General features: G+C 40.7%; 2 protein-coding genes across 11 annotated transcripts in view; one reads left to right on the top strand and one right to left on the bottom strand.

Moving 5' to 3' along the window:
• Positions 1–4,238, bottom strand: part of ATG4C (autophagy related 4C cysteine peptidase) — a 34,865-nt gene extending 30,627 nt beyond the window's left edge. Inside the window, exons 1-2 of one of the 2 annotated variants that reach the window (XM_042462528.1) lie at positions 4,085–4,238; positions 1,259–1,352 (exon numbers count right to left, since the gene is read on the bottom strand). The gene's annotated coding sequence lies outside the window, so the exon portion shown is untranslated. The remainder of the gene's footprint in view (positions 1–1,258; positions 1,353–4,084) is intronic. The other variant, XM_042462527.1, reaches the window with a different exon arrangement.
• Positions 1–25,657, top strand: part of DOCK7 (dedicator of cytokinesis 7) — a 614,518-nt gene that overhangs the window by 430,807 nt on the left and 158,054 nt on the right. The gene's annotated exons all lie outside the window — the stretch shown is intronic.

Below are 25,657 nucleotides of genomic sequence, written 5' to 3'. Positions count from 1 at the left end.
CCCGGTCTTCTGAAACTCATTTTCCTGTGGGAATGTGGAGTCAGAAAACTTCACCAGTGTTTAGGGAATCCACTAGCTACAATTAATTAAAGTACAGTACAGAGAAAACTGTGATCATGTATGTGTTGTGCATTTACATTCAGCTGAAGAAGAGCTCCAAGTTTAATAGGGGTTCAGCATAGTTTCTGGCATTGTGCCATATGGCTCTTCAGAAATTAAAGTACTCCCATATATTATAACTATAAAGATCCTGTTAACCACTTTGCTTTCTACTGTACCATCACCCAAAATAATCTCCAGCATTATTAATATAAAAATTGTGGCCATTCCCAAACTTTCTTTTCTGTTTACTACCTGTGTGTTTCTACTAAGATGAAGTCAGGTTCAAATAAAATCTGAAGTTCATGTACTAAAACTGATTGTTAGTACCAACTAAATTAGTGTGTGTATGCTTTCAAGTTGTCTGTCAGCTTATGGAAAACACATGAATTTAATGGGGTCTTCTTAGGCATGGAATATTCAAGGGGTGGTTTTGCTAGTTCCTTTCTCTAAAATATAGCCTACAGCACCTGGTATTCATTGGTAATCTCCCATTGAAGTGCTAATCAGGTCTGATCCCACTTAGCATCCAAGATCAGATGCGATCTGGTAGCTTTAGACCCACTAAATAAAGGGGATCCTGGTAAATCAACATGCATATAAATCTACTGATACAATGGGTCTACTCTAGTTGAAGATAATATCTAGATTAAGGCCTTCAAAATGAGAAACTAAACCTAATTTGTTTCTTCATCCCAGCTCTCCCAAGGACAACATAAAGCCATCAACTGGAGAGGTCTAATTTGAATACAGTACCTGCAACCCCCTTTCGCTCACATTTAATCTTAAAACACAATGCAGACTTCATGATTTTATCATCACATCAGCCTTCCTTGCCTTTTGTAATATGTTGCCTAGTGGAGAGATCTAATGACCTCGAAAACTTGTGTACCTTTGTGTGTTTTCTCTTGAGCTGTCCTAATAAAGATATAGATTTCGAAATTTTTCTTCTAGCCAAAATCTGTACTTTTCTTTCCTGCTGAGGATGAACCCAAATCATTTGTATATTCCTTGAACAACAGAGCCTGTGAGAAGCCTGCCCATTAAGTGGGTATTAATTTACAAATCATCCCCAAGGGGGAATTACAGGGATGAAAGGAAACAGCAATATGTAGAATGGGTCACAAGATAAAACATAACAAAGGAATAAATTGTGTACTTTTTTCAGAAACTGGGTCTATCTGTTTTGTCACTGCTCAGGCATCATATCACCAGAAATGCCAGGCCTGCTTTCCAGTACAGTCAGAGCTTTTCTGAAAATATGCAAACACATGCAAAAGTGTAATTATAAAACAACTAAAACAATTTCAAAACTGAAACAAAAATCAGACCCTATTAGAAAGAGTAAAACAGAGTAGCTGATAACAATGACAAATGTGAATAGTCCAATTTGGCCTGAAAAAAAATATGTCATGAGAAAGTGATAATCGTGCAATAAGGATGGCAAAACTAGAAAATATCTAGCACTTTCTTAAAATAGCTGGTTTGCATGAAGTCGGAGGATTTCGTGGCCGGTGTCCAGAGCTTTCTGTGGGTTTTCCAGGCTACAGTATGTGGCCACGTTCTGGAAGAGTTTATTCCTGCAGGTGAAATGTCAGGAATAAACTCTTCCAGAATATGGTCACATAGCCAGGAAAACTCATAGGAAACTAGCTGGTTTGTGTGTGTAGAGAGTTTTTGCAGCACAGGGTGACACTGGGAAGTCACACGCTCTCAGCAATGGCAAACCTCTTCTGAACAAAGCTTGCCAAGAAAACCCCACGGTAGCCTTAGGGTTGCCACAGAAGTGAGTTGAAGGCACAAAACAAAATTTTATACAAGATTATTAAAAATAAATGTATGAATGAAACAAAGTTTGTGTACAGTGAACCATCAGAATGCAAAGGTGTCACTATCTCAGACACCCAGGAAAAAATGCTTTGGTTTTTGTAATATTTTGGATTTCAGTATTCCAGAGAAGGAAGACTCAACTTGTGTAGGCAAAGGTGCTATGATCAAACTGATTTAAAAGTCGCATCCTCATTATTGGGGTGGGGCAACAGATGAATAACAGAATTCATAGGGCATTTAAGGCAACGGGTAGTTAGATAATCCTATGCTCTATACACTATACATTGCTTCTTCCCTTTTTATCACACCTGTCTAAATGTTATTATAGAATATTGTATAACATATTATACCATAATTAACATATTATAGAATACAAAAGCAAGCCACATATGATATGATATGCACAAGAATAACAACCACAAACCACTCTTACTGCCCCCCAAAAATATTTCAAGCACCCCTGTTGTGTCCATATTACAAACAATTCCTTATCCCTAATTCAGTAACCAATCTATTGACTGTAAAAGGTATTGTTTCCCCAACTCATTAACCAAAGGGAGCCAGTGTTGTCCAATGGTTTGAGTGTTGGACTATGACTCTGGAGAGCAGGTTTCAAGTTCCCCCTCAGCTGTGGAAACCCACTGGGTGCCTTGGACCAGAGTGACCAGAAGTCCTCCTTTTCCAGGACATGTCCTCCATTTCAAACTTCTATCCAGGAGGAATTCCAAAATGTCTTCCATTTCGAGTACAGCTAAGAAGCATGAATTTAGTGTTTCTAGCTTTTATTTGGTCATGTCTGTTTTTCTTGACTAGCCTACAGGACATTTGGTCACCCTGCTCTGAGCAAGTCACACTCTCCCAGCTCAGAGGAAGGCAAAGCCCACTCTGGACAAATCTTGTCCCAAAAAACCCAATGAGAAATGACCTGAAGGCACACAACAAAACTGAAGCAACCTATGAGAGTAGCTCTTGTTACAAAGATATTTCATTAAAATAAAAAACAAACAAACCCCACTGTTATTTGACAAGATGTTTCCTTTAGCAGAACAAAACTCCTTCCAAAATAGCTTCCAATCCTTTCCCTTCCTAAGTCTAGAAATTTTAGATTGCAGTGCATAACCCTGGAAGAAGAGCCCCCAGAACAACTTCTTCCAGTAGGCAGAGATCTTGCAGCACCTTTGAAACCGAAAGAAAGAAAGAAAGAAAGAAGTTGGCAGCACGAGCTTTCCTAGACTTAAGGCTACTTCCTCAGATGCGTATATTATATAGTTATATGTATAATTCTATATTATAATTGTATTATATTATATAATATATATATATATATATATATAGACTATAATTGTAATTTCCTTCCTTCCCTTCCTCAACTCTAGAAATTTCAGATTGCAATGAATAACTCAAGAAGACCCCAAAGTGTCTTCTTCCAGTACTTTACAAGTATATATACATATATATATATACAGTATATATACACACACACACACACACACACAATGAATAACCCAGAAAGAAGATCTCAAAGAATTATATATACACATACATAATTGCAATGCATACCCCCAGGAAGAAGACTCCAAAGTGGCTTCTTCCAGTGATTTACAATTATAATTATATATTATTTAATTATAATTGTAAATCACTGGAAGAAGACACTTTGGAGCTTTCTTCCTGGGTTATTCATTGCAATTATATGTGTGTGTGTGTAATATTTAATTGTAAAGCACTGGAAGAAGACACTTTGTAGTCTTCTTCCTGGTTATATATTGCAATTAGATAGATAGATAGATAGATAGATATATTAAAGCATAATAATATATAATTATAAATGTAATTGTGAAGTACTAGAAGAAGCCACTCCATAAAGCATAATAATCTCTAACTGTAATTGTAACTGTATAGAAGAAGGCCCCTTTGGAGTCTCTCTTCTTCCTGGGTTATTCATTGCAATCTAAAGGGTTGGAGAAGGCAATTTCTAGAGCAGAGGAAGGAAACTGCAGTTACAAATAATTACATAGGCATCCAATTATAATGGCAGTGCTCCTTCACTGAAAAGGGAGACCCTCCCGCCTAGAAAGGCCCCCTCCGTCCTCCTTCAGCAATTAAAGCCTTCTTTACTGAAGCCCCATATATGCCAGATTATTCCCTCCCTCACCGAGGAGGAGGCCGAGGCTCCAGTCTTTGCTCCGCCGCCGGAAGTCTTTTGGCCCGCGGCGGCTGCCATCAACGCCTGCCTGGCACCGTTACCAAGCCTCCACTAGACTGGAGTGGAATCCAAAACGGCGGCGGCACTCATTCGCTTATATACGTTCTAAGACTACACCTCCCAGAAGCCATTGCGACCGGGCGTATACGTAGAGGCGGAAGAAGTGCGTTCTGGGAGATGTAGTCTGTAAAAAAACTGTGTGGAAAGAGTAGAGAGAAGAGGCGTTTCCTACAGCGATTATTAACAACATTCAGAGATTTCTTTCTTGTCTTATTATGTACCCAAAGCACACACTTTTTTCCCATTAGCAAATGGCTGTTTCCCTCACTATAGAAGACACCCCTAAAACCAGTTTCCTACAGCCACACATATATTAATCCAGTTTGACACCGCTTTAACTGTCATGGCTCCATACTATGGAATCCTGGGATTTGTAGTTTGTTGTAGGCTCAAGCACTCTCTGACAAAAGGGGAAATAAATCGGTTTCTAACGTGTTTTTATCTAGTAAACTGGCTTGGTCCCTTTTTTGGGAGAAAGTCAGCATTAAGCAATGAAATAAATAAATAAATAAATAAATGGCTAAATACCTAAACACAAAACTAACAATCCCAGAATTCCATAGCATTGAGCCATGGCAGGTTTAAAGCAACGTCAAGCTGCATTAATTCTGCAGTGTAGATGCAGTCCTGTTCAGATTAGGGAGAGCAGTCATAATCCTACATTTAAGGGTGCCTTCCTATATGTATAAATACTTGAGTCATTAGCTTTAGCACAGCAGGTTGATAATCCTGAAGTGGCCAAAGATTTGTTAATCAAGTTGGCAAAAGATAACAAAGATTGTCAGAAAGCTTTACAACCATTGATGGCATCTAGAAATCTTGCATTGGCAGGTATGCTTGGAGTTTGCCAGGACATAGGCACTCAATCACATAAAATGAATCTCTCGGCAGCTGCCATATCATTGGGTAATGAAAAGGAAATGAAATGTTTTAATTCTGGACTAATAGGACTGGTTTCACCCATATCATCTCCTTCAGAAAGAGGAATTTTTGTTACACCTAGTGCTATAGGTAATGATTATGCAGGAACAATTCAAATGCAGGTTTGGGTTAATCTGCCACAATTTTTGTCCTTAGATATGCCAGCGGCACACTTAGTTTTGTTACCATCGGCAGCCCCAAACTCATCAGATATAGAACCTGGTGGTGTTGATGTACAGTGGATAAAACAGCCAGTTGCTAACCAGCGGCTCAGCCATATATTTGTGACTGCAGGTTTTAAGTTTCACAGGACTTTTACGCACAGGAGTGGATGTGACTGTGATGCGAACACAGAAGTTGCCAATAAATTGGGAGGCTGATTTTGTGCCTCAAGTCTGTGCCATTGCTGGCCCACAAACATCTCAACAAAGCTGTAAGTGGCTCAAGGGGTACTAAGACCAACAGTCTGTGACAAATAAATGTTACTCAATATCCTCCATTCCATCTATCTTCCTCTTTCCATATTTTGGGAACCTCTATGGATGCACAGGTCTTGCAGACAAAGAGAACATAAAATTTTGTAGAATAAAACAGGAGAGTGTGCTTGGAAAAACTAGACTTCCCAGTCAGCAAGAGCTCTATGTCTCATTCTTTTAGTGGTCAGTTCGGTCTGCCTTTTTCTCCTTGATGTGTTTGATTTGCCCAGGCTTGGCTGGAGAATTGCAACAGCTAAAGGCCAGCATGGTTGTCATAGATCCTATCAATTGTTGCTTGTGTTTGTTAATTTCCTTGTTTGTTTGACTGATTGTGATTTGCAAATCTGAAGTCAGCTCCTTTCCTTTAGTCCAAAGGTCTTTGCTGCATTGGTTTTTCAATAGGGATTAATTCCTGTTCTCAAGTGTCTTTTCCTTTCTGTTAAGCCTCACTTTGGTCAGTAGTCTATCTGTAAAAACTGTCTTAGCTAAAGTAGGAAAAAAGGTTTTGTCTAGGTTGCTTTGTGTTCTCATGTCTAAAGGACTACATATCCCATCTACCTAAATTGTGGTACATGTTTAGAAACAGATTGTAGTCCTCTTGCACCTAGAAATTGTTCATTTGTCTGTCTGTTAATGTGTTTGGATTTGTGCTACACTTTTGCAACTCATAAGTCTGAATTTCTTGTACTCTTCCTCCATTTGTGTTGTTTTTGCTTCCTTCTTTTATACATTGTTTCCTAGAAAGAGAGCTTCTCTTACCAGCACAGTCTATCTGTCTCTCTTGCTCTTCATCTAGGTTAGCTATAGTGGGATTACTGAGGGGGAAACCCCTCCTTCTCCTCTGCCTCATTTTATTTGTTTTTGAGTTTAATCCTGTACTCCATAGGTCTGCTTGCAGAAAAGGATTTGCTAAAATAGATTTCCTCATTTTTGCTAAAATTGGTATCCGACCTTCTTTACTAAAGTCTGCTATTGCCATTCTTCTATGTTCTTCCCTATGGATAGCCCTCTCTGTTTAAAGTTCAAAGAGGGGGGAGAGATTCTTTTTCTCTCTCCTATCCAGTATTTTCCTATGTTCCTAACAATTTTTCTTTGTTCTCTTCTGTGAGAAGGTAAGGCTATACAGCCTCACTACTGCCCTTTGTCTCGTCTGCTTCCTCTGCTTCTGTCTTTTCATACTCTTCACATGCTCAGAGAACAATGCAAGTTCAGTTTGTTCACAATGCCACCTGTCTTTTCTGAGCTCTCCAGTCCTCAAAGTAAAAGGCACATGCCTTACATTTTCCTTTCAATCTCAAAGGTGGTACACCTTCTCAATTAAAATGGTGCAAATATCCCAAATTTCTTTCATGAATTTGCCTATGCCCAGAAGTTAAAGGGACATAAAATCCCCTCTTTCTCCTTTTTAATGACCCCAATAGCCTTCTTCTACAAACAAAAAAAGGGGGAATGCACCCCGCCAATCAACACAAAAAGGTTGTGAACCGGGCCATATCTGTTGTATTTGATTTGCCTGGAATAATTTAATTGCATTGTCTGATTATTTATTTCCAACACAGAAACGTTTTCCTTCATTTTCCCTGCTGCTGTGGCCCTTGGTGTGATATTGACAGTCACCAGAGACAGCGGAAAGGACCAGCAACCCCCGTCATTTGGGGAAGAGGTTGTGCAGCAGTGTCAACCCCAATAGGCACAGTATGGACATCAGCCAAGTATCTTAAACCTACACACGGCATCAAGGCCTTCAGAACCTAATATTTCAATCCAATCAACCATTTCACATGATGCTAAACAATGAACAACATGAACTTAGAGATGCCATTCTGGACAATGGAGCAGCCATAGACTATTTACTTTTACTATGTGAAGAAATCAAAAATATGTACTGTATTAACCCATAATTCTATGTTAACTGTTGTACTTGGTTTATTATGTTTGACCAGTGGAGCCCCTTCACATCAGTGGTATCAAAGGGGAGATCAAAATGTTTGGGAAAAGAGATTTCATTTATATATATATATCCATATTTTATTGCCACCTGGATAGTTTTTTAATTGTAACTGTCAAACCTATAATTCTATACCTGCCAATGTGTCTGATGGCACACAGTGCTGTCTGAGAGGGCTTGTTCCTGTTCTCCAACCCCCTTCTATCTTGGATGTTTTCAGGGTTCAAAGAGCAGTAACACTCACCTCTGACTATGACTCTACAATACACCTCTATAGCCCAACTGAATACTTTTGCTGTGTAAAGACATCAAGATATGTGTTGCCTCAAATTGTCAGATAACTCTTGTTCCATTAATAATTTGATTGAAGAACTACATGATTTACCTAACTCAGGTCCACCAAAACCTTGGATATTCTGGATTATGAAGCTGATTGATTTACTATTTGCCAGACTTTCATTGGCTGAAACAACTTCTTGTATATGGCATTATCATTTTTGTATTATGATCCTATTTTGCCATCTCATCCAATGTATCCCTACCTTATGCACCATGTTTTCGCAAAGGTAATGACGGCCCCAGAAAAGCAGCTGTTCGCAGGATATGTATACCAGCTCATAAAAAACAAAAAAGAGGGAGATGTGGCAACCTCATGGGTAAAACCATGGGGTCGCGACCTTCTCTCAGGATAGCAATGCTCATCAAGATTGAAACGTGGCAGTTCTACTGGCAAACCATAGGACTTCGACCTTCTCTCGAGATGACAATGCTTTATCCATAATTAGATAGATAAGCCCATGTTGATTCGGCTGGCTTAGCTGGTCTCCATATCCTGCTTCCTTGCCTCAAGAGCACGCACCAAGCATGCACTGATCACGCACCTGTCATGCCAGTCCGGTGACCTAGGAGCAAGGCTATCATCAATGATTGTAAGGAAGACAATGGACGGAAGTAAGCAAAATCACAATAAAAGGCCCAGCCAGAAACCTGGCTGAGAGGCAAGCTTGTGAGGAAGCTTGTGCACCCCATTCCTGTCTCTGCGTCTCCTTGCCGCGACAGATTCTGACTCAGATTCAGTTCTTTTAGATTTAGATTCAAATTGTTGGGAACAAATGGTGGTTTGTGATAGTTGTTGTTCAAGTGATTTCTGATTTATGGGGACCCTAAGGCAAACCTATTCAGGGGGTTCCCTTGGCAAGTTTCTTCAGAGGTTTGCCATTACCATACACTGAGGCTGAGAGAATGTGACTTGCCCAAGTGTCACCCAGTGGGTTTACATAGCCAAGCCAGGATTTGAATCCTGGTCTCCCAGTATCCAACTCCAACACTCAAACCACTACACCAAGCTGGCCCTGTTTACCTAAAAAACCATAACATTGTGATGGATGCATCCAGCTATGAAGGCACAAAACAATCTATCAGTGGTTCTCAAACTTCTTAATGCAGTGACCCTTTAATACAGTTCCTCATGTTGTAGTGATCCCCAACAATAAAACTGTGGTGTCTCGGTTCTTAAAACCATTGGAAATAAGTGTTTTCCGACGGTCTAGGTGACCTCTGTGAAAGGATCGTTCGGCCCCCAAAGGGGTCATGACCCACAAATTAAGAACTACTGGTTTACATGGAGGAGTTTTCCAATGGCCATTTTACATTGAATTTGCAATCTGGGAACTGCACATTCTATAAGTATTACTAGTTGCCAGTAGATGGCTCCCTTAATGTAAATTCCTTTGTGAATTACTATGTAAATTCCCTCACGTTTGCGGCTTTGACTTGCGGATTTTGATTATTTACGGATTTTATGAACATGTTCTCTCTAGGAATATCTAAGTCCTCCAGCGCAACTCTGTGGTCAACTTTAACCAAAAGTCACACTGAAGGACCTAGAGATTCCTAGAAAGAACACTCCACTAGGTATTTGTAGCTCCTCCAGCGCAATTCCGTGGTCAATGTCTGGCAAATGTTGATCAGAGAGTTGCACTGGAGGACCTAGAGATTCCTAGAGAAATGTTCTCTCAGGTAAAAACATAGTGTTTTTGTTATTTGAAGTTTTTCCACATTCACAGGGGTCTTGTGCCCCTAATCCCAGCGAATGTATGCCAGTGTGGTGTAAATGTTTGAGCATTGGGTTAGTCACACTCTCTCAGCTTCAGCGGATCACAGAATCATAGAATCATAGAAGATTATCAGACCAGGGTTAAAACGTTCCCCGGTGCGTTTGAAACAGTTCCCAGAAATGGCGTCCCCTGGAACTCAATGGGAACATGATGGGAATGCCCAGCGGCAATGGCGGCGTTCCACTGTGCGGTAAAATAGCGTTCTGGGCCCCATCAGGTTCCCATCATGCTCCGTGCGTGCCCCCGCGCGTGCACATTAGAACACACCGGGGAACGTTTTAACCCCGGTCCAATAATCTTCATAGAGTTGGAAGAGAACACAAGGTCCATCCAGTCCAACCCCCAGCCATGCAGGAAATCTCAATCAAAGCATCCCTGACAGATAGCCATCCAGCCTCTGCTTAAAGACCTCCAAAGAAGGAGACTTCACTACACTCCGAGTGAGTGTGTTCCACTGTCAGACAGCACTTACTGTCAGGAAGTTCTTCTTAATGTCGAGGTGGAATCTCTTTTCCTGGAGCTTGCATCCATTGCTCCGGGTCCTGTTCTCTGGAGCAGCAGAAAACAAGCTTGCTCCCTCCTCAATATGACATCCCTTTAAGTATTTAAACAGGGCTGTCATAGCCCCTCTTAACCTTGTCTTCTCCAGGCTAAACATCTCCAGCTCCCTTAGTCGTTCCTCATAGGGCATGGTTTCCAGACCCTTCACCATTTTAGTTGCCCTCCTTTGGACACGCTCCAGTTTCTCCACATCCTTTTTGAATTGTGGGGCCCAGAACTGGACACAGTATTCTAGGTTAGGCCTGACCAAAGCAGAATAGGATGGCCATGGCAACCCCCCTCTGAAGAAATCTGCCAAGAAAACCCTATGATAGGTTCCCCTTAGGGTTGCTCTAAATCGGAAACAACTTGAAAGCACACACAACAGCAATGATCCCAGCGGTACTCAGACCTTTTCTCCAACATGAATGCAGTACTACAAGTGTGTACAGTACTGTATTTTAATTATTAGAGGTTTACATCCAAAATTAGTCATACTTAGAGCAAGCCTACTGAAGTAAATGGGATTGGTTAGTTATGCTAATCTTTTTTTTTTAATGTATATCACTAAAATCTAGAAACCACTTTATAAAAGCCGAGTTTTTACAGAAATTGTATTTTATTTCATGCTTGCTTATTGCTTCAAGACATAATGTCTACATGAGCGTTCTTTGTAGTTTGGGTAGGAGTTATAGAACCCCTGTGTACCTCAATCCAGTTATGTTTATAGTTTTTAAAAGTAACTTTTAAAAGTGCTATGCAATTATATGATAGGTAGATATAATTTTTTCACTTATGGGCAAAGACAATTGCAAAATGTACATAATTAAAAATACAAATACAAAAAACCAAGGAGACAAAAATTAAATATAAAATATCTAAATACATGAGTTGTATGGGTCAATGATAATGCTCTATATGTCTAATTAAAAACCTATATCTGTACACATGCCCTCACATGCCTCTGTATTACATTTTTGTCACATTTTGTCTAAAGTGAAGTACCCCGTGGATAGATCGTTAGCAGGAAATCATTTCCTCAATTTTCAAATACTGGCAGATATTAAAAAACGTAACATTAACAATTTAACCTCATCGGAAGTGAACAGCCAGAAGTCCATTGTTTTGAGCTTCCTGTACATGAAATACAAATGATCTTTTTCTAGCAGAAGAAACTATCACATATGTCTGCCTGAAGTAAATCAGTATTATACCATCACATTTCAGTACAGAACAGAGATAGTAAGGCACAAGGAAGCAAATACAGTTCTTGGTTCAGAAAAAAAAATACAGATAAGTAAGGATGTTGCTACATACATGCTATATCACTACTGAGGTACAAAAGGACAAGACCCATATGGACATAATATGAGTATTCATTTGTCTGATACTGATTTACAGTTGACCCTCCTTACCCACAGATTTTTAATACATGGATTCAAGCATTCATTTTGAAAACATTCCAAAAAAGTATACATTCCAAATAGCAACCCTTGATTTTCCATTTTCTATAAGGAACACTTTTTTTCCTGCCTTTATATTTAATGGGACTTGAGTATCCATGGATTTTGTTATCCACAGAGGATCCTGGAACCAAATCCCAGCGGATAACAAGGTCTCACTGTATCTCTTATTTCTTGACACAAAAATATTATACCTACTACTGACTTGTGTGGTCTTAGTCAGCTCACTGTCTTTAAGCTTCAGTTTCTTACCAATAAACACTTAAAAGATGTTGACTACCTGCCAGACACCATCCAAAGTATTAATTGTTTTGAAAATTCAATGTACTCTCCTTGGAATTAGCAATTGCATTTAGGCACACTCATTGTGTGAAAGAATTGTCGTTTTGTTCTTCTTTCCATTTCACATGGCTTTTTTTAAAAAAGAAGATCAGAGCTATCTTGTCTTATTCTCTAAAACTTATATTGGGATTTAAGTGCTGCTGCAATATTATATGTACAACTTAGGCCTGTTACAGACTGTCAGAATAAAGCTGCTTCGGGTCTCTTTGGAGGTATGCTGTTTAAATGATGCATGCATCCTAAGAATCCGGAAGCTGCACCAAAGCTGCACTCCAGTGCTTAGGAATGGAGTGTGGCTTTGGTGCGACCTGCAGACTCTTAGGACCCATGCATCATTTAAACAGCATACCTTCAAAGAGACCCAAAGCAGCTTTATTTTGGCAATCTGTAACAGGCTTTAGTAAAGATCTCAGTATGTTCATTTAGAGCAGGAATAACTGGTACTGAAAGTAGTATAGAAAGTTATAAGTTGAGAAGTTTAAGAAGTATGACAAATAGTCTGTCCTAAATCCTTAGTAATATTTGCCCCTCCTATTTTTAAGTTGGTTTCTTCATCGCCATGACACTACCATCCTTTGTTTCCTCTGGATCTCTCCTTATCTATCCGTTTCTTGCCTTATTACTTTAGGATAATCTTCCTAACTCAGGTTGGCTTGCCACATCCCAACATCTTTAAATGTTGCATGCATTCCCCTCCCTAACCCATATGCCCCTTCTCTTTCTTGCATGGATTTCCTGAATTTTTTTTGTCCCCTGCTTAAAATTACAGTGTTACCCCGGGATACGAATGCGCCGCCTTACGAAATTTCCGGGTTACGAAAAAAATCCATTAAAAAAAACTGTTCCGGGTTACGAAGGTTATTTCGGGTTACGAAATTTTTTTTGGTGCTTTTCGGCGCTTTTTCGCACGAAATCGCGGCTTTCGCTATTAGCGCCTATGGGGCTTCGGCTTGCGAATGCTTTTCGGGTTACGAATGGCGCCGCGGAACGAATTAATTTCGTAACCCGGGGTACCACTGTAATTGCTTCGTATCCATTAGGTTCTTGTTTGTTTTGATTCATTATGATTCCTACACCCTTTCTTGGGCATTTGCCTCTGGACCTCCCTCCTTAACTGCCTTCTGACCAATCTTCTAATGGTTCTTCCAGAATGTTCAATATTTCCACTAAATTTTGGAGTTTCTTTTTTCAAGATTTCACACTTTGTAACAGTTGTTTCTGCTTTTGCACTGTCATGTCCTGAATACTGTGAGGATTTGGCCCTGGATTGTTACTTGTAGCAGATCTTAGCATCACCTTCAATCTGCACATTTCTTTTTCACTGCTCTTTTCTCCTGCTTGAGGTGTATCTAGGCTGAGATGTGGGCATGGTGTCCTTCTGCCTCTTTCATTAATTATACAGTGGTACCTCGGGATACGAAATAACCAGGTTACGAAATTTTCGGGATACGAAAAAATCCCATAAGAAATAATTGTTCCGGGTTACGAATGTTTTTTCGGGTTACGAAAAAACTTTTGGTGCTTTTCGGCGCTATTTTACACGGAATCGCGGCTTTTCCCCATTAGCGCCTATAGCATTTCGGCTTGCGAAGGCTTTTCGGGTTACGAAAGCGGCCGCGGAACGAATTACTTTCGTAACCCGAGGCACCACTGTATTCTTCCCTCCTACACCTCCCTAGTGTGGAATTCATGTTCCTGATATTATTATTATTATTATTATTATTATTATTATTAATAATAATAATAATAATAACCTTTATTTATAAAGCGCTGTAAATTTACACAGCGCTGTACATACAATCTTTTAGTTAGACGGTTCCCTGCCCTCAGGCTTACAATCTAAAAAGACACGACACAAAAGGAGAAGGGAGTGGTGGTGGGGAATGGGATCAGGTCCAGCAGTTCTTCTCCACCTCCGAGGCCTGGACCAAGGCAGATGGACTGGAGGAAGGGCTTGGCTTCTATTTATTTATCTTGCATTTATTTATTCATTTTTTACTTTTTGTTATATTCATAGTGCTAAAGTGCTATACCCCCTTTAGCACCATGAATGTAAAAGAAAGGTGGGGTCATTGTACCTCAAAAGTGAACACATACTAAGACAACAAAGTACAGCAAAAGGCCTCTATGGCAAAAGTCAAACCCCAGTTCCAACTGCCGTAAGTGGGACTGCTCAGACGTAGAACTGGAAAAACCAAGACTGCATCTGCACTGCCGAAATAATGCAGTTACGCACCATTTTGAGCATGGCTCAGTGCTATGGAATTCTGATATTTGTAATTTGGTCAGATATTTAGCCTTCTCTGTCAGAGAGCTCTGGTGCCACAACAAATTCCATAGCACTGAACCATGGCAGTTACAGTGGAGTATATCACACAGAGCTTTTTGGAGATTTTCCAGCTCAGTTCCGACGTGACTGCACTTCCAACAATGCACATTCATGTCGTAACGTGAATGTGTTATCAAACACCATTCCTTTCTATGGGAGCTCCTTGCGAGGTGCTTCTGCAGTGATTCCAAAGTGACCCCATATTTTGGTAAAACCAGAAAAAAAGTGACTTCACAGAATTCGCTTCCAGGCTCACTTTGATTGCACTGTGAATTGGTCTGGTGTGGAAAACCACTCCGATGTCACCCCCCCTTGGGCCCCTGCATCCTGCTCCGTCATTCCCCTCCTCCTCCTTCATGCCATCTTGCCCCCTCTGCCACCCTGCAACCCATCCCATCATTCCCATCATCCCTGTCTTCTCCTGCATCCCGATCTTGGCCCCAGGGACCCCCGGCGAGCTATCCTATCATCCCCTGCCTTCTCCTGCATCCCGATCCTGGCCCCAGAGACCCCCAGCGAGCTATCCCATCATTCCCAGCCTTCTCCAGCATCCCAATTCTGGCCCCAGGAACCCAAAGTGACTTATCCCATCATCCCCTGCCTTCTCCTGCATCCTTATCCTGCCCCAGCGATCCCCGCCGACCTATCCCATAATCCCCTCACTGCTTCTAGACCCCATGAAGGATGACAGCTAAGGAGGGGGCAGGAAAGGAGGACAGCGTCCAGAGCCCCACTGAGCATGCCCAAGGGTGCCAATTCGAATCGTTGAACCCTCCGGTGTGGTAATACAATGTGCACTCACTCCCCTTTGCTTGAATCCACATCACATGACTTGCTTGGAATAGAACTGACTTCGCTTCCCCCTCAGTTTGGAAGGGCAGTGGAAAGGCAACCAAGTGTGGTAAAACATCACGTTTTAACCTCAGTCCGCATTGCTAGACAGGAGTGACTCTGGATCTGGTGTGAAAAAACATCATGCTTTGCATTGCTAGAACAGGAGTGACTGCGGATCTAAGCTGCAACCCCCCCCCCCAGGTGTGATAAGGTAGAGTGTTGTTAAACTGCATTATTTCTGCAGTGCAGACAAGGCCCAAGACGGTGGATACAGATATGTGACATTTACCTTGGCCTGTACTGGAAACCCGTGGGACAGAAAAACACTCAAACTCAGTTGTGGCTTGAAAAAAATGCAACTATTACTCCTACTAAATCCCAAACCTTTTGGCCAGTCTAGAGATTCCTAAGAATGCCTTTTGAAAGCACTAATATCTCCAAAAGACATGAGACTGTAAAATGGACAACTTTTTCTTCCTTCATAAAATCTGGACTGTGAATATTTTGCTATCCACAGTTTTAGTCCCTGAGTAGCTGAGATTTTCTGAACAATCTGTCTCCATCATACCAGCTAATCCAATGAGTGTCAAAAGTATTGTTGCCTCTTGCAATATTGCAAATCAGTACTGATTGACTGGTATACTCTCCACATTGTTAAGATCCCCTTTTATTTGACATAAAATCTAACCAAAAATGTGTAGACCTGGGTAATGCTGAAGAATTCTTAAAAACAAATACCTTTTTAAAGTGTTTACTTACACCTTTTGGGGGGCTGAGGGGACAATCCAAGAAAAGAGTGATCTGCAGTTAATCTAGATCACTGTGGACATCTACAGTCTTATTGTCATATACCAAGTAAGAGTTATGTAACTAATTAAGCAAGTGTATATATGCATGTAAGCAGCATTCATACAGAACAATGGGAAATCACAGCCTTATTACAAAGCAATCTTGGGAGCTGGATGGGAATCACAGAGAACAGAGTATGATGAGAATGTAGGATTTTATGGCTTGTAGATAGGCTGCCTGTCAGCACTAGAGAAACAAGATTTGTTGTTCACATGAATTTTAGTAGATACAGTTATCTGAAGCGTATGGAGGGAGAGCACCTTTTCATATACTTACTTGGTTTTTCCTTCACTTCCTTTAGTTAATGTTCCATGCACTGAAAAATTTGGAGTCAGTCAGTCTGTGATATCTGTTGGTCTTCCTTACAAGGTCATGTATACATTTCTTCTAGCCTCACCCATCTGTTATGATTTAAGTTCATTGGCACAGATGTAGTACTTTTATTCAGCTGTGTCTATATTGGAAAACATAACCCGAAAGACTCTTTCCCCCTCCAGCTCACTTTGCTTGTTGAGGTTCACTGAGGTATAACAGTTTGTTCAAAGAATTATATACAGAGAAAGCCCTTCAATGTATAGTGTGGAACGTTGACAAATAGGTAGTAGTGGAAAGGTAGTTTGAAGAAAATAATAATTTTATATTAATTGCATGTTGTTCTTATTAATATAATTTTAATAAGTAAATAATGAATATTTTATAGTAATTCTGGATTATGCCATTTGTTCCTGGCTATCATTGTTTATATTCTTCTATTTGGGCTATTTGCTAAAATAGTTTTAAAGCCTGTAAAATGGGTATGTGTGTGTGTATTCAAGCTAAGATCTCACATTAGGGTTTCCTCTGTGTTATTGTAGGACCGACTTGCATTTTCCAGTGTATGTGTCACAATTATTAGATCCTTCTCTCCTGACTGTTACACCATCCTCAGAATTTAGTAAGACGTTTTGCATTTAAATTGAAATACTTAATTTTGCTTTGTCAGACATTCCAAGCTAGGAGGCAAGACAATGTTTAATTTCAGTCATGACATAATGGATTGAGCAGATGACTGGTTGACTTCCATGTGAACAGGAACTCTTGATATTCAGCCTTGTAATTTTCCACATGAGGAAAGCAACAGTGGTGGGAGGTATTTTGTATATCAATTCAAAATTTGTAGGTAACACTCAAACAGGACTAGAGAGGTACTGCAACCATTTTCAGGCATTTGTATAGGGCAGTGATGGCGAACCTATGGCACGTGTGCCAGAGGTGGCACTTAGAGCCCTCTCTGTGGGCACACATGCTGTCACCCTAGCACAGAGTTTGCCAGAGTTTCTTACTAGAAAGCCAGAGGGACGTGGCACTTTGCAATAAATAAGTGGGGTCTGGGTTGCAATTTGGGCACTCGGTCTGTAAAAGGTTCACCATCACTGGTATAGGGAAAGAATGGGCACATTGCTGTCCATGAGCCACATACAACCTACAGGATGTTTTTGTGGCTTACAGGTCAAACAATGTTTTTGCCCCAAAATGTCCTTTAGGGAGTATGGAGAGTATTTTGGTCATATTTTTTGCACTCTCCTGGCCTATTTTAGACCTATGTAAATGCTTTTCTTAAATGCCTCTCCTGGTCCTAAAATAGCAGTGGTGTGTGTGTCAAAAACATGGTGAAAAAACCCTAATGGTTTTCAGGAGGCGTGGGGTGGCCTTTCAAGATTTCCTAGAGGGCTAGTGCAGCCCCCTAGTCTCCCACATTGCCCACTCTAGTTCAGGGTTAAAACTGGAGGGAAAATAGGACAACACTTAAGCCTAACCCTTGAGTTTAGTAAGCACCTGCTGGATGTAAATTAGATCTCCCATGTGCAGAGTGCAAAGATCTGAAGAAAGTAACCACATGTGGATGAATTAGTTTAGAAAGTTCCAGTGAGTGGAAAGCCAACTGAAATAGGGTTCCTGGTCTCAGGAGCAGCTGGGCATAGTTGCATAGCTGCTTTAGACTTTCATGCTCAGTGTGCAAAGGTTTAATTTCGGATGTTGGACAATCCCTATCTCCAGTTTTGGTCTTAAAAGTGTCCTTACATGTGTTAGGGACAAAAGGATTAGGGAAAGCCTGAACAGCACTTTAGTGCAGAAATAATCCAGTTTGACACCACTTTAACTGTCATTACTCAGTGCTATGGAATTCTGGAAATTGTAGTTTGTTGTGGCCCCAGAACTCTCTGACAGAGAAGACTAAATGTCTTGCAAAACTACAGTTCCCAGAATTTCATAGCTTTAAGCCATGGCAGTTGGTGGTGTCAAAGTGCTTCATTGCTGCAGTGCGGATGCAGTCTAAGGCTGGGGATGCAGTCTAAGGCTGTGGTTTGAAGCCAAATTCTCAGAGTTAGGAGGTGACACATTACAAAAAATAGTTATTGCTGACACATTCCTTTTATCCAACAGTGAAGATTTAACTATATTACATAATGACTGCAACTTGGCACAGGATAATTTAACCTTTTTGGTGGTACAACTGTCATCTTTAAATTTTATTTTTGTAATTACTGGGTTGTGGCATCACTTGGTCTGCTGCAGAACTGATGCAGTTTGACAGCACTTTAACTGTCATGACTCAATGCTATGGAATCCTGGGATTTATAGTTTGTCGTGGCACCAGAACACTCTGAAAGAGTAGGCTAAATATTTCACAAAACTACAAACTCCAGAATTCCACAGCATTGAGACATGGTACTTAAAGCATTGTCAGACTGCATTAATTCTGCAGTGTACATGCAGTGTAAGTGGTGGAGGAACACTGGTTCAAGCATTATCTCATGCTATGCCTGGCATTGCTGCCTATGCTCTAATGTAGGTGTTGAGACAACAATAAAGTAAAGAGGAAGAAATTAAAGTGTGTTTTGTACCACAGGTCCCAAACATTGGAGCATTCCAATATTTTTTTTTAAGGAAGAAAGAATATCTAATTTATTACTGATAACAGGAAAATAAAGGTTTATTTTTAAAATTATAATTCTAATGACAGCAAGCTACTTCTTGGACCTTGGACATAGAACTGTAACTAATTATTGTTAGTTACAGTAACTTGGACGTAGGACTGTCATAATTACTCTTTACAAATAGCATTCCAGATTCTGCCCATTCTCTGCCATGAAAACAAATGCAAGGAGGAGGTTTTGAAACTGCTTCCATCACACTTTCCAATCTCTGTCTTAATTCTTATGAATCAGGACTACAGCTAGAGCATGGTGAGGATTCAGAATCAGAAACTGGTGACTAGAGAACACATGACAGAATTACACATGTAATTTGATACTTCTAGAAGATGCTAAATCTCTCTGGAATTAACATTTAATAATTTGCAAGCCCCCAAGGCTTCAGATGTGTGGCCATTGTTTTCAGTATCAATTGTTGTATGCATTGGGGCTGGGTGTGTGTGTGTGTATGGTTGCTCAAGGTAAGGGCAAGCAGGATTACAGTGTGTCCTTTTTCAGGGACATGCCCTTTCCAAGACATTTCAACCTTCTGTCCGGGAGAAATTCCTGGACATGCTCCCCATTTTGAGCATGACTAACAAGCATTAATTTATATTTCTATTAGTGTTTTTTCTTTTAGCTGGCAATGTCCTATGTTTTTAGCGAATGTCCTACGTTTTGTGGTGTCTTGAGTTCCTTTGTAGTTAGGACATCTGGTCATCTTGCAGGGGTAACACTAGGCAGAACAAGAATATAAGTGCAAGGCTGCAATCCTACATATGTTTATATGCCAGTAGGCATCCCAGAACTCCATGGATCTTACTTACCGTAAGAGTCAGTCCTCCTAGGATTATTGTGCAGATACTATCCATCCATCTTTCAGTAAAGTCAGGACCATTGCTATATCTACTGAAGTATGCTACATTTAAGAGCTTATTCTGAACTCTTTCCCTCCCCACATGCTTATCTAATCAGATATATATTTTCTACTTATTTACTAATAGTTACTCCATGATTAAGACTACTCTGTACATTTTCATATTTTAAGGCCTGAATCAAAGCACTGAAAATAGATTGCATACCTGCTGAGGAGTTTAGTAAGTCCTGGTTAGACAGCTGGAACAGGAAGTGCAGGCACTCGTCTTTTAAAGCAAAATTTGCAGTGCCATTAACTTGTCTTTCCAGTTAGGGAAAAATTTGACACATTTAGATTACTGCTTCATTGTTCTAGAAATAGAAACTTTTTTTAAAAAGGAGAGAGAACCAGATTAATTAATAGTGCCTATTTTGGACACTTCCCATATTACTATGAATAGTTTCCTTTTAGAAATGTAATTGAAAGCCAGTGTGCTGTAGTGGTGTGTTGGACTAGGACTCTGGGGGACCAGCATTAAAATCCCTGCTCGGCCATGGAAACCCACTGTGTGAGCAAGTCACACTCTCTCAGCTTCTAAGGAAGGCAAGAGCAAATGCATGCTGAAGAAATTCTGCCAAGAAAACCTGTGGTAGGTTCACCTTAGGATTGCAATAAGTCAGAAATTACTTGAAGGCACACAACAACATGACTGCCTAAATACCCTAAACCTAAAGGCACTGGATCCCATGTAATCTTGAAAGCTAAGCAGGGTCAGCTGTGATTAATACTTAGATGGGAGACTGCCAAGAGCACTAGTGCTGTAGGCTATATTTCAGAAAAAGGAAATGGCAAAACCATCCTTGAGCATTTCTTGCTTAAGAAAATTCTGATATTAATGGGGTTGCCATAAGTCGAGAGGCAACTTGAAGGCACATACACACAAGTACACTATATGGTCAGTGTGCTCAGCTTTAAATATACATAGTGATAATTTAAGTTTAAGATGCAGATTTCGGCACAGTTACCTTGGAGGGATTTAAACTGAACTCAGTGACACTGCTTTTGAACAGAGATGCATGCTGCTAGAGAATTCTTATATCACAATTCTATACATGTGGATTCAGAAATATGTTACACTCTTAGCCTAAAATTGTGTTGGCATACTCCAGCAGTGTCCCTTTTCACACTGCACACTTGAGGCACTTTGATAGGGCTGTAGGTACATCACAGTCAATGGGAAAAGCAATAATGTACACTGGAGTAACGCTACTGAAAGTAGTGGTCTGTGGACCAGTGTCAGTCCTGAACCCTAACGGTCAAGGAAGGATATGACAAAGCACTGTTAAAATGAGGTAAACAACATTTCAAAATAAAATTGTAACAAAATCAGGTCACTAATATTAAACATGATCTTTTAATTTCCATGTGCAATTAGCTATTTATAGTTATAAAAATGTCAACCTCAACTTCTGAGGACATCAGACGACAGATCAACTTTTCCCATTTAAAAAATGTGCAGAGATCTACTATGTATTTTATGGACTTTATGCTGTCCTGTGCCCTCCTAGCAGTCCAGTCCCTTTAAACATAAGAGGATCAGTAACCAATGTTTACCCTTCATTTTCCCAAGGTGAATGATACATACACTTTCATGCTGTCCAACACACAATGGGAAAGATCAACATTTGCAAGGTCCAGTAAAAAAACAAAAACAAACAAAGTGCCTTTTGGACTTATTGTAGTGGTTGAGCATGCTGTCCTGTTGCACCTGAACACTCTGGCTAACAAAATAAACATCTTTTATATTCTATCATCACTTCTCTTAATCATCTAATTATACTGTATGTCATCTATGGATTACCTGTATGCATATGTTCTAACAACTTCAGTGGTAGTGATCTTACTATAGTACTGTTTCCGTACACACACAGTTTATTCTCCTTGTGCCCAGTGTTGTGTGCCTTCAAATCATTTCCAACTTATGGAAGCCCTAAGGTGAACCTATCATGGGGTTTTCTTGGCAAGATTTGTTCAGGTGAGGTTTGCCATTGCCAGATTGCCTCCCTCTGAGGCTGACAGCATGTGACTTGCCCATGGTCACCCAATATTTGTGATCATAATTATTATGAATCCCAGGGTTGCCCCTTCTACCCAGTCTTGAATTATGTAAGTTGTAGTGCAGTGGTTTGAGTACTGAATAGAACATTGAAAGATCAACATTCAAATCTCTACTTGGGCATGAAAATCCACTGGGTGAGCAAGTCACATCCTCTCAGCTTCACAGGAGGGAAAGAACAAGTTCCCTTTGAACAAATCTTGCTAATAAAACCCAGTGATAGGTCCATCTTGCAGGCATGCAATTATTATTTATTTATTATTTATCTAGAATATTTATATTCAGCTCTTCAGCCACAAAGGCTGTCAGAGCAGCTACTACCACTGTTCTGAGTGAAATTTACTTCAGGGATGTGAGAGGCACTTGTGGGAATATTTTTTTAAACCTTAGTTGCCAGTTATCTTAGCTGGCCTGGGATATTATGCACTACAATTTCAGGAAGGAAGCACCATTTGCTGCTCTGTCTTTGTGTGCAAAACATCTTGGCCTGGCCTTTTCTTCCCTGCTTTAGCCTCTTGCAGCAGCAGCAAAAGCAGGATGGAGACCTGTGGTATTTTTAAAGGCCAACACATTATATGGGTGCATATGTGCCTTCCAAGTCACCTTTCAACTTATGCTGACCCTACGAATGTCATAGGGTTTTCTTATGGCCTTATCATATGGGGGAAATTGGGCAAAATCAGGGGTTTAAACAGGGATTATCCCATGCCACAACGTCACTATTAAACAAGCAATAAACAGCAACAAATCATTCATGGGGAAATCCCGAAAATGATTTGTTGCTGTTTATTGCCCGATTATTGCCTGTTTAATAGCGATGTGTGTGAAAATCTTAATTGCGACATTGCATTTTGCATGGGATAATTGCTGCTTAAATCCTCAATTTCCCCCCGATTTCTCCAGTGTGATAAGGTTCTTAGGCAAGGAATATTCAGTAGTGATTTCCTAATTCCTCTGAAATTTAGCCTGCAACACCTGGTGTTTGTTGGCCATCTCCCATCCAAGTACTAACCAGGGCTGGCCCTGCTTAGTTTCCAAGCTCAGATAGGAGCTGAATACTGTATAATGTCACACATTTGTTGACCTTGAGGTGCCAAAAGACTGTGCTGCTTTTACCCTGATGTTACTTTTTGTTATAATGATCTGTACTAAGTTGTTTTATTCTGCGTTTTGTGTTCGTGTGTGTGGCTTTTTTAAAATTTGCAGTCTTATTGTCTTTTAATATTTGATATTATTGTAATACAGTAATTATGTTTTATTCTGTTTGTAAAGTGCCATGTACATGGATAGCATTATATTAATAATAATAATAATAATAATAATAAGAAGAAGAATAGAGACAAGAATGTTGTTGACAGTAACATTGCAGGTGATGCCAAGGGCATGAAGGACATTCTGATGCCTGAGTTGAAGAAGATGGCAGATCCACTTTTAGTTTATGTACTGGATTAGCAATTAAATTTTTCTTCAACACTAATAATGGGGATACCTTCCAGGGTACCGGATGGCAGAAAGTTACCACATGGCAGTTACAACAGTGTCTAAATGGCTCCCAAAACTACAATACCTAGACTTCCTTAGCAAAAAATAAAAGGGAAAAGATGATCATGTTAAATCACTGCCAAGGAAAATGTCAGGCTACAATCTCTGTCTCATTCTTTCCCTTTAAAATTTCTATTCTTAAAACCACCAAACCAGAAAAAACGGAAAACCCCAAATGAGTGGGAAATGAGTAAGTCTAGGTCCACTGGGAAAGGCACACCTCAAAAGATAGCAAGGGCAAACCCCCTCTGAATAAACTGGCCAAGTCGGAAGCGAAGCCATAACAACAACAAAAACGTATCATTTTGTCAAAACTAAACTTGTTTTGTGGTTAGTGTGCTTTGAGTGGACTACAACTCTGGAGACTAGGGTTCAATTCCTAGCTAGGCCATGAAACTCATTGGGTCACAGAGGAAGACAATGGACAGAAAACCCGTGTTGTGAATGACTTGAAGACACACAACAACAACAAACTTATTTTTAACCAGAGTGATGGGACATGAGGGGGGGAAGGGAAGCAGTAGGATTGTATGATATATATGTGCGTGTGTGTGTTTAATATAATATATAGGAAACACAATTTCACTGCTTCCCTCCACCTGCACGTCCCACCACTCTGGCTACAAAACAAGGTTGTTGTTGTTGTGTGCCGCCTTCAAGTTGTATATGACTTACACACACATACTGTGTATGTATATAAATATATATACTGTATATGTGTGTGTGCTTTCGAGTCATATACGATATATGACATATACACATACTGTGTGTGTGTGTTGTATATAAGATATATATATTATTTCCTCTCATATATATATATCCACACACACAATATTTCCATATACTGTACAGTATATATATATACACATACACACATATATTCCTCTCTTCGTATATATATCCACATACACATATTCTCTCTCATACATATATGAGACCGGAAGGAGCTGAGACAGAGGGAAATATTATATATATATATATAATACAACACACACACACACACACACACACACCATATATGAGAGGAAAATATTATATATAATATGATATGGAGGAGTAGATATATATATATATATATTTATATATATATATTATACAACTTCCCTCATATACATATATCTCTCTCATATGAGAGAGAGAGAGCGAGGACAGATGAGTATATTGTAATATAGTCTTTCCCTCTGTCTCAGCTCCTTCTCTGGTCGGGAGTCTGGGGGGGCAGGAGGCTGAGTCTTGGCTCCCGGCCTTCCCGCCTCCTTTGCAGAGAGAGAGAGAGAGAGAGAAGCAATCTCTGTGGAAGGGCCCGCTCCCTGTGAGGCTGAGAGGCGGAGTTACCCTTTCCCTCCTTCCCTCCCTGCTCTTCCAATGGAGGAGGCGTGCCTCTGCGCCTTTCCCCTCCGCTTCCGTCCATCTTCGTAGGCGCTTGCCTCCCAGACTAGCCCCAGCCCTTCTCCTCCATGAATCCCTTCCCCACCAGCGAGGAGGAGTCCCTTTGATCCGGGGACACAAAGCCAGGGCCATCCCCCCTTCCCCCCCCGCCTAAGTCCAGAGGCAGAGAGTTCTGTGCCAGAGCCTCCCAGTCCCCGTCCCTCCTTCCAAGAGGGAGCCTTCCAGAGCCCAGGCTTAGAGCCGCAGACGCAAGCAGCCATGGCCGAGCGCCGCGCCTTCGCCCAAGATCAGCAGGTAAGGCATGGCTCTGGCTCCTCCTTTCCCCAAGAGGACCCTGGCATGGGTTTTCCCCAAAGGGTTTGGGGAAAGGTTTCTCCATTGCCTTTTCCAAGGCCTCACAACGAAACCCTACCCACTATGGGGACACCCCCCACACCACAACACAACTGGCCATCCCCATTGGACCAGGCAATGTGGGACCCCCACACTGGCACCCCATTGGACCAGGTAAGGACTCGCTGATGCATCTTGCAGTTGGGGCTCCCACACTGGGGGGGGGGGAGGTCTGTTGTAAGCCTTGGACGTACAGTGGAAAAGTGTGATTCTGACTTGCTTTGCTTTTTCCCCTGGAGGGCATGGGGAAGACACTTTTCCACTGGAACATCAAGGCCCACAACGACACTCCCACTGTGGGACCACACACTGGCATGCGCATTGCACCTGCAAGATGCATTGAGATGAGTCCTTACCTGGTACAATATGGATGTCATTGTGGGGGTCCCACAT

Source organism: Sceloporus undulatus, chromosome 4 (genome assembly GCF_019175285.1).
Source record: "Sceloporus undulatus isolate JIND9_A2432 ecotype Alabama chromosome 4, SceUnd_v1.1, whole genome shotgun sequence".
NCBI lineage: Eukaryota > Metazoa > Chordata > Lepidosauria > Squamata > Phrynosomatidae > Sceloporus > Sceloporus undulatus.
The sequence above is the reverse complement of the archived record's forward strand: the minus strand, read 5'-3'. Positions and strand labels throughout refer to the sequence as shown.